This window comes from Macrobrachium nipponense, chromosome 27 (genome assembly GCF_015104395.2).
Source record: "Macrobrachium nipponense isolate FS-2020 chromosome 27, ASM1510439v2, whole genome shotgun sequence".
In the NCBI taxonomy this organism is placed as follows: domain Eukaryota; kingdom Metazoa; phylum Arthropoda; class Malacostraca; order Decapoda; family Palaemonidae; genus Macrobrachium; species Macrobrachium nipponense.
Genome location: NC_087216.1, coordinates 7,155,649 through 7,165,648, shown reverse-complemented (window position 1 = coordinate 7,165,648; position 10,000 = coordinate 7,155,649). Strand labels below are relative to the sequence as shown.

The window sequence follows — 10,000 nt, the reverse complement described above, 5'->3', positions numbered from 1 at the left end:
ATATATATATATATATATATATATATATATATATATATATATATATATGTGTGTGTGTGTGTGTGTGTGTGTGTGTGTGTATTTATATGTATATATATTATTATATATTGCTACTTTCAAAACGCATATATCCCCTCTTAGACTGTATAAAATGTTATGTAGAATTGTGCAACCTTTTTCAGATTCCTAGCAAGCTTAGAATTAGGATATTTTAAATGTGTGTTCAGATTTTCCGCATACATAACTTTCAAAAGCATATATAACTTAGTAAGAAAAATCCCCACCCCACCCCCCCCCCCCCCCCCCCAACCCCGCCTCACAGAAAAAAGCCCAAACACCTGATGTGAAATCACTTCCTCAACTCCCCATTAATAAAGCCCCATCCTCCGAACCACAAATGAAAAACTCCCTCCCTCTCCTCCTCCGAGAGAGAGATTATTCATTTGTTCTGTTTGAAGCCAGAGTTGTTTTTCAAAACCTGTCAAACACTTTTGATTAGAGACATCAAGGTCTTCGCTGTGTTTTGGGATTTCTGTCATCACATCTGATAGGGACTTTTGCTCAAATCTGTTTCGGTCGAGTATGTGTCTTTGTTGAACAGACTGATTTCATACGCATACCTCTTTGCTAAAGCCTCGTGCAGATGTCACAGTTTGTCTGTAAAGTTGCGTAACTTTTTGAAGCTTCTGGAAAGAATTGTGTCCCAAAACGTTTTGTGTCATCTCCACTGTCCAGCTTTCGTAAGGACGAGGGTTTTCATTACATCTTAGAACAGCATTCCGTTCAGACATCTCCCTCTCTCTCTCTCTCTCTCCCGCGACATACTTGAGATTATATTAACATAACGATTTCATACTTACTGAAGGTCACTCGTAACTTATAGATTTCGGATTTGATGTTTCTTAGAGTTTATTTAGTATTATTTAGTGTTTTTGTGGAATCTGAACAAACATTGTGTGTAACGGTGCCTATTTTTGTGAATTGTGGTGAATTTGAAAATTGGTATACCAAGAAGGTAAAGTGTGTTATATTTTTATTAGTTGCAACTAATATCTAATGGTTACAATGGTTTGGTAAAAACTAATATCTAATGGTTACGATGGTTTGGTAAAAACTAATATCTAATGGTTACGATGGTTTGGTAAAAAACTAATATCTAATGGTTATGATGGGTCGGTAAGAAACTAATAACTATTGGTTACTGTGGTTTAGAGAACTAATAATTAATAGTTACAATGGCTTGAGAGAAACTATTTACATTTTTACACATTGCAAATTTTTGTGTTTTGTGTTTGTTCCATTTGAAGGGACTTTTATGTTTTGTGCATTTATTCATTTTCTTATTGAAGTGTGTGTTTTTATTTTATATTCTGTGTGATTAATACTTTTTGCAATTTTGATATTTTCCAAATTTTTCTGTGTTTTCATTTGCATTCACAATTTAATTAACTTAGTTATTTTCATTACTTAATCATTGCACATTTAATTGAATTTAACACTTGTGAATTAATTTGCATTTACTTAGAATTCTTTTCAAGTTTTATTGTTGTTTAGCACTTGTGAATTAATTTCCAAATTTTAAGTATTGCCCAACACTTTTGAATTTCAATTGAATTAATTTTCTTGAATTTTGTGATAAATTAATTTTGATTTAATTTTACTTAATTGATTCAAGAATTAATTGAACTTTACTTTGTTTACAAGTAACAGTAATTTTCCCTGATATTGTGAATTTCACTTATAAATTTTGAGTTTGATAAATTTTTGTATTTAAAATTTTTATAAGTGTTTTCTTTATTTTACACCAGTATTTAATTATGATTAGTTTAGGTAGAAACATAGAGTGGTAATTGATCTGTTTTTTCCTTGAAGTGACTAAGAAATCAGGGAAATACTTAGACTTTTAAAGTTGTTGATTGAGTGATGCCCTTTGATTAATTTAATTACTTACAAGATTACCTCACACCTGTTTTGATGAACTTAGTCTGATTTTCTGCAATACTGGTAAGTTGCTTAAGGGATCACTGTTGCCTTTAGAGTATTCAGTCGTTTAGTACCTGTGATGAGGGTTCAGGTGTCTGACTGTTGTGAGGTAGCAATTAATGAATGGTAAGTGTAGTAACCAGATACTTGGCACTTTTATCACTATATATATATATATATATATATATATATATATATATATATATATATATACTATATATATATATATATATATATAGTATATATATATATATATATATATATAGTATATATATATATATATATATATATATATATATATATATATTATTTATATTTATATGGATTTATATGTATAGTATATATCATATTTTTTTTATATATATATATATATTTATATTTATGTATTTATATGAATAATATATATTTTATATATGTATATGTATATATATATATGTATTTATGTCTAATATATATATATATATATATAGATATACTGTAGGGGTCATGTCATCTCAAATTTATGTTTATGTTGAATTAAGTCGAACTTCACTTCAATACCTAGGGATCTTGCTTTAGAGAACATTCCGAGATGAGACCAAACTTTCATAAAGCTAGTTTAAACTTTTGGGTATGGGGGGTTGGTGGTGGGTGGCGCCACCGTTGGTGGTGGTATGGATGTTAAGATATGTATCAGTGTTGACCATATGTGTTTAAGTGGGTGGGATTACTTGTCGTCTCTGGTATGTGGCATTTATTTCATCTATCTTCCTCCTCCCCGTCCTTATCTAGGTGAAGGTCAATGGATAGTGTAATTCTGATTCATTTGCATTCTTAAGCAGAAGAAATGATCACCGTTTTCTTATATGTGACTATGTGACTAAGGTGTGCGTTATTCATAGCTGCAGAACTACATTTCGAATAGACTACGTTATACTTTCGTTTTGACAATTTTGACGATTATAATATTTACGCTTTTGGCCTTTATGTATTTTTTTTATTGTAAAAACTGACATTTTTGCTAAACGCTTTCTTCTCTATTATTCTTGCAATTTTTTTTTTGTTTTTTCACGCTTATGATTCATTCATAATTGCATTCTTCTTTTCCCAAGGGCTGTAGGGAACGCTTAGCAATTCTCTCTTATCCGTTGACTTCTGCTTAACTCAATTGTGGGGATTTGTTGCTATTTCTGCTTGGCATTTCAGATGTCACGTTTAGTTACTCTACGCCGGGTGGAAACAATTTCGCCAATGTTTCTCAGAGACCCGGTTTGTCGTGCCTTGGTCTGTGTACCGTGGCCTTATTGTTGGGTTCGAATTCTTTTGCTTAAGGGTACACTCAAGCCTGATTTTCTTTTGTATTAAGTTCTTTTTTTTTTTTTTACCGCACACAAACACGCTCACTATATATGCATACATATACACTAGCACAGATGATGCTCCATATATATATATATATATATATATATATATATATATATATATATATATATATATATATATATATTGGAGCATCATAGCAGTAATATTCATATTGCACTTCAAAGTGTCACCCTTGAAGATACGAAGTTTTAGGAATTTAGAAAAGTGTTTTCTTAAAGTGGTAAGTGCCACATGTGCATTTGGCATTCAACTGAACTACACCCCAAAAATTGACCCGAATGTATAGGCAATTACAACCAAAAACTGACGGCGGAAAGGATCTAAGATGCAACATTATTATTTATATATCATCTTCTGCGTCATTATTAATGCCTGAATTATTAACTGATTCCAGACCATCATGAAATAATGTAAAACGAGAGAGAGAGAGAGAGAGAGAGAGAGAGAGAGAGAGAGAGAAACTAATTGTCCAAAGGCAGAAACAAGCGAGGTAAAGATTATATATGCCCATATAATCATCATGAAAAGAGAAGCAGAGAGGTATAGATGAGAAGAGCTGGATGGAAACAACTAAGTAATCATAAATACACAACACTAACACGTTCATTTTACGGTTGGTCGTCCGATCGGCGAAATTGGGCAACTTCGAAACGAGTGATCAGCGGGGTAGGGTACGATCCAGCGCCTCCAATTTTGGTCGCCGGTCCAGTGCCGTCGATTCAGGAGCCGTTTCAAAGGCATATCCCACCTACTACTACTACTCAGCGCCAGTCCGTAGAGTTTTGATCTATTTGCGTTCTTCAAAGATAGATGCCAGAAATCTACCCGAGAAGGCGAGTGAACCTCCAAACATTATTTATAACAACTGCATAGAAAATATGTCGTAAGTTGGCGATGTACAATTACAAAATGGGCAAGGAATGAAGTCCGTCAAGTTCCCGTAAACCCAAGACCCATTAAAAAAAAAAAAAAAAAAAAATTTTCATTGCGAATACAGCATGTACATACATAAGCCTGCACTGAAAAGAGAGGAAATTGTTGTTTGATGGATAAAGGAACAGCAATGATGGCCTTTTTTTTTAAAAAGAATTTTTAATAATATCCTGGTGTTGAAACGGCGACACTGAATTAGGCCATTCCCTGACCACTGAATATCCATTAGGCAGGACATGGGGCTAGCAACCTCATCCCAAAGGCCTCGTTAAGAGCTGGAAGGCTGACTCATTTTGGAGCCAATCCTTCTGAGCTGGGGAAACGTATGGTAAATTAATATATAAAAAATATAATCCTCGAATTCTGTCAAAGTTGCACAACGTAAAGTCCTAACAGTAATACTGTAAATGTATACACTTTTAACAACAACAACAACAACAACAATAATAATAATATTAATAATAATAAAAAGCGGGAGAGAACGAGCGGAACATATATCAACTGCACAGCCTGCCGCCAAAGAGGTGGGTACCCCAACCAACACCCAACCAACGCTAATAACTCCGTCCAGACCACGTAGGTCTGAACGCCTCAGGGAGAGATTTCGTTACCATCCAACGACCAATTAAAATCCCTGCCCACCGATTGTACACGACCTTGCATGCTATAAATACTTGTAAAACGTATCTTAATTCATTTTACTGTAAACTCTCATAGATGACTGCCTGTGCGCTGTCGACACGTTAGAGGAATAAACCTAAGACAAATGAAAATCTTTACATGTCCTTAGGAAACTTAATACACCAGCTACATGCTGACAAGAAAAAGATAATAAGAAGAATTGAGAAGATTCTATATAAATTAAATGTCGTTGAAACAGCTATTGTATTCAATGCTACTGCCCTCAGAGAAGGCCTCCTTCCTAATAATAATAATAATAATAATAATAATATTAATAATAATAATAATTTTTGAAATATGTTGAAGTGGAAAAAATGTGCGGACCTTGTTGGTGGTCGGGTTATGTACTTTGGAGCTAATGAAGAATAATTACGGTTCCTTTTTAGAAAAATTATATTTTTGAAAGATGAGGACCTTTATTCTGATTATCCTTTTTTCTGAAAGAATTAATAGGTTATAAAAGTTTCCAAATGTAAATAATTTTATTTTTGTTTATGTACAACTTTTACTATGTATATCTACTAATCTACTCTTAAGTATCTCAAGGTTGTAAGTCTTTAAAAAAAATTAGCTATTTCATTGTGAACAAACTGGAACAAAACGACGTCGACTTCTTTGCCACACTTAAGTACATAAGCTCTCTTTACAGAAATATCTACAGAGATGATATAGGTTTATATTCAAGAAATTATATAATCCACACTTGAATTTGAACATAATTGATTTTGACTATTTCCAAGACGGGGCTTGAGGATTTTTACCACAGTGGAATCCTGATACGGAGACAGTTTCCAAAGCACCACCTGTGTTACTGGAGCACCTTTTTTCAATTTTTGTCCAAATTCATCCAGTTGAGTTCCAGTTTTTGTCCAAATACATCCAGTTGAGTTCCAGTTTTTGTCCAAAATAATCCAGTTGAGTTCCAGTTTTTGTCCAAATTCATCCAGTTGAGTTCCAGGTTTTGTCCAAATGCACCCAGTTGAGTTCCAGGTTTTGTCCAAATGCATCCAGTTGAGTTCCAGTTTTTGTCCAAATTCATCCAGTTGAGTTCCAGTTTTTGTCCAAATGCATCTAGTTGAGTTCCAGTTTTTGTCCAAATGCATCCAGTTGAGTTCCAGTTTTTGTCCAAATTCATCCAGTTGAGTTCCAGTTTTTGTCCAAATTAATCCAGTTGAGTTCCAGTTTTTGTCCAAATTGATACAGTTGAGTTCCAGTTTTTGTCTAAATTCAACCAGTTGAGTTCCAGTTTTTGTACAAATTAATCGAGTTGAGTTCCAGTTTTTGTCCAAATTCATCTAGTTGAGTTCCAGTTTTTCGTCCAAATGCATCCAGTTGAGTTCCAGGTTTTTGTCCAAATTAATCCAGTTGAGTTCCAGTTTATGTCCAAATTCATCTAGTTGAGTTCCAGTTTTTGTCCAACTGCATCCAGTTGAGTTCCAGGTTTTGTCCAAATGCATCCAATTGAGTCCCAGTTTTTGTCCAAATTCATCCAGTTGAGTTCCAGTTTTTGTCCAAATGCATCCAGTTGAGTTCCAGTTTTTGTCCAAATGCATCCAGTTGAGTTCCAGGTTTTGTCCAAATGCATCCAGTTGAGTTCTAGTTTTTGTCCAAATTCATCCAGTTGATTTCCAGTTTTTTCCAAATTCATCCAGTTGAGTTCTAGCTTTTTTCTAAATTCATCCAGTTGAGTTCCGGTTTTTGTCCAAATTCATCCAGCTGAGTTCCAGTTTTTGTCCAAATTTATCCAGTTGAGTTCCAGTTTTTGTCCAAATTCATCCAGTTGAGTTCCAATTTTTGTCCAAATTCATCCAGTTGAGTTCCAGTTTTTGTCCAAATTCATCCAGTTGAGTTCCAGTCTTTGTCCAAATTCATCAGTTGATTCCAGTTTTTTTTCCAAAATTTATCCAGTTGTGTTCCAGTTTTGTTCCAAATTTATCCAGTTGAGTTCAGTTTTGTCCAAATTCATCCAGTTGAGTTCCAATTTTTGTCCAAATTCATCCAGTTGAGTTCCAGTTTTTGTCCAAATTCATCCAGTTGAGTTCCAGTCTTTGTCCAAATTCATCCAGTTGATTTCCAGTTTTTGTCCAAATTTATCCAGTTGTGTTCCAGTTTTTGTCCAAATTCATCCAGTTGAGTTCCAGTTTTTGTCCAAATTTATCCAGTTGAGTTCCAGTTTTTGTACAAATTCATCCAGTTGAGTTCCAGTTTTTGTCCAAAGTTATCCAATTGAGTTCCAGTTTTTGTCCAAATTCATCCAGTTGAGTTTTATCGTACTAGCAAGATGATCACCATCTGACTAGTTGTTTAATAACTATGAATTTGTTGGTATTGAACCTTCCTGAAAAATAACTTCAGTTGTAAGAAGTTAACATTTTTTCTTTATTATGTTTTTATGTTCTATCTACTGTTACATAATCCTTTAAGCAAAGATTATTGACGCATATGTTTTATGTGCACTTACAGCAATATTATACATCTAGGACAAAATGCAAAGCCCTATTGCCCCTTTCATTCCTTTGGCCAGATGGCGTAACGTAAATATATGTCATCATAAAATGAAAGACCTCATTATTTATAATTTTTAGTTAGATCTTAGAAAATGCAGTATATCTGTTTGGAACCTACATTTTATATAAAAAATAAACATCTCTTTTAGAAAATCGGGAAATTTTGGCCATGGTTTACTTCTTACATCCCTCAAGTTTTTCAGTAAACACATCGGAATCTGTCCTGAATAAAAGATGAACACCAATTAGCTGTCGGATTTCCTACATTCAAAGCTTAGGTTAATGGCTGTAAACGAGAAAATCTCTTCCGCAGAGCTTGTAAACTCCTTGTTGCCTGTCAGACGCATAATCCATTTTTAAAGGTCTCCCCTATATTATATCATTCGTTTTCTATGTGTGGAACAGAGGCGATTACAGAAAGTTAGCTGCGTGAGACTAGATTTTCAATGGAACCTGAAGAAAAATAACTAGCTCTGGATTAATACAAATCCATTTCCTTTATTTTATCTATAAATTTTATTACAGATTGTACGGCAAATATTTAAGATTTCAATTAACCCTCGCGAATTAGGTTAGGTTAAGATTACGGATAAAGTACATACGTTTAATTGTCGTGAAAGGTTATAAATAGAGAATTATTAGCTACAAAAGAATCTGGAGCCAGTATGTTACAATTTTTTTTATGTCAGTAAGATTATCTTAATTCGTATGGAGTCTGTCATTTACCTTCAGATTGTTCAGCTTTATGCTAAATATCTCCACTTTTCCATAACCTTCAGAAAGTAACATGTCTGTTTAATTTTATGCTAATTATCTCAATTTTCCCCATACCCTTCAGAAAGCAACATGTCTGCATATTATACTGCTTGTATTTAGACAATATCAGAATATTGGGCAATTATTTAAGGTGTGTTTTTACCAACATATCAGATGATGTACTGTATGAATTAACTTGTTCTCTCATTTCACAATTGAATTCAAAGGTCTTGACTTGAAAAAGGACTTTGGTAAATGCCTTGCGCGCGGGTTTATATAGTTTATATATATATATATATATATATATATATATATATATATATATATATATATATATGAATAACTTGGTCACGAAGTATATAAAACGTGATGCTATGTATAAATAAAGGTTTTTTGCCTCGAAGAAAAAATGAAAAGCGAGATAGCCAAGAACTTTCGGTCGAGCACGACCCTTTTTGTGCCCGAGTAAAGGGTTGTGCTAGACCGAAAGTTCTTGGCTATCTTCGCTTTCCATTTTTTCCTTCGTGACAAAAACCTTTTATATATATATATATATATATATATATAATATATATATATATATATATATATATATATATATATATATACATACACATTTTTAAACATTAACTTCTCGATTTCCTCCTACTCTTTGGATACCTTTATCCCTACGAGCCTTAGTACACGTTCAAAAAAAACGTCAAAATTTTGCATCAAAATTTTTATATCAAAATTTTGATGCGAAATTTGAGTGTGTGTAGGACGTTTTGATGTCAAAAAAAGATTTGAAGCAAAATTTTGATTGATCAAATCCGTTTGATATTTTTTGACGAGTCGTCAAATTTTTGATGCGTTTGTGGGCTCCTGTCAAAATTTTGATCAAACTTTTTAGTTCGCAGGTGACTGACGAGGAGATAGGATCGCCATGTCTGTGAAGAAGGAGGCCGAAAAGAAATTTTTGATTGAAGTTTTAGGAGTGTAGAGCCAATGCTGTTTTTATCGCTAAATTAACCATCACTGAAAAATATATTTCTAAATATTTCTATTTTGAGGCTTATTGTAGTTGAAGTACAGAATTTTTCAATCTAATTCGTATATAAAGTATTTTGAAAGCCAACTATAATTTGATTAAAAAAAAAACATCAAACAGTCAGTATTTTTCACACATAAAATACCTATTAATTCTCTCATTACAAACAGAGATAAAGCCTAACGTTCTAACTTATATAAAGTACAGAATTTTGCATAAAAGAGTCGAGTAATGTAATCTGTATATAGCTGACATAAAGGAAAGTCAGGTACAACATTCAAAAAATGTATTCCCTTACTGAACGATCAGTAATTTACATACTAGATAAATAAGTATGCATGTCCATCTTTCTTTGACAAGAAGAATTAGATGTAATTTTATGTTAAGTAACCTATAAATTGTTATGAAAAATTACTGCGCAGAGTTTTTGACGTCACAAAAACCCTAGTCTAGTAATTTTCCAATTTTAAAAACCAGTCTTTTGACCATTTCCGACGTTTACCAGGAGGTTTATCAAAGTCCAATGCCAACACTAGTGCTATGGCCACTGATGCATCCATGTCGAAGATTTTGACGATACTGAATTTTGATGGGAAAAACGCCTAAACGTGTGTGGGCAATTATGCATCAAAATTTTGTATCAAAGTTACACGTCAAAATTTTGATGCAAAATTTTGACGCTTTTTTTGAACGTGTATGGGCCCCTTGGACTCATGTTTTTAAAGAACCATGGTAAGATTTGAAGTAT

The 10,000-nt window shown here is 33.1% G+C and overlaps 1 protein-coding gene across 1 annotated transcript in view; it reads right to left on the bottom strand.

Moving 5' to 3' along the window:
* Window positions 1–10,000, bottom strand: part of LOC135200774 (uncharacterized) — a 234,647-nt gene that overhangs the window by 34,685 nt on the left and 189,962 nt on the right. The window lies entirely within an intron of this gene.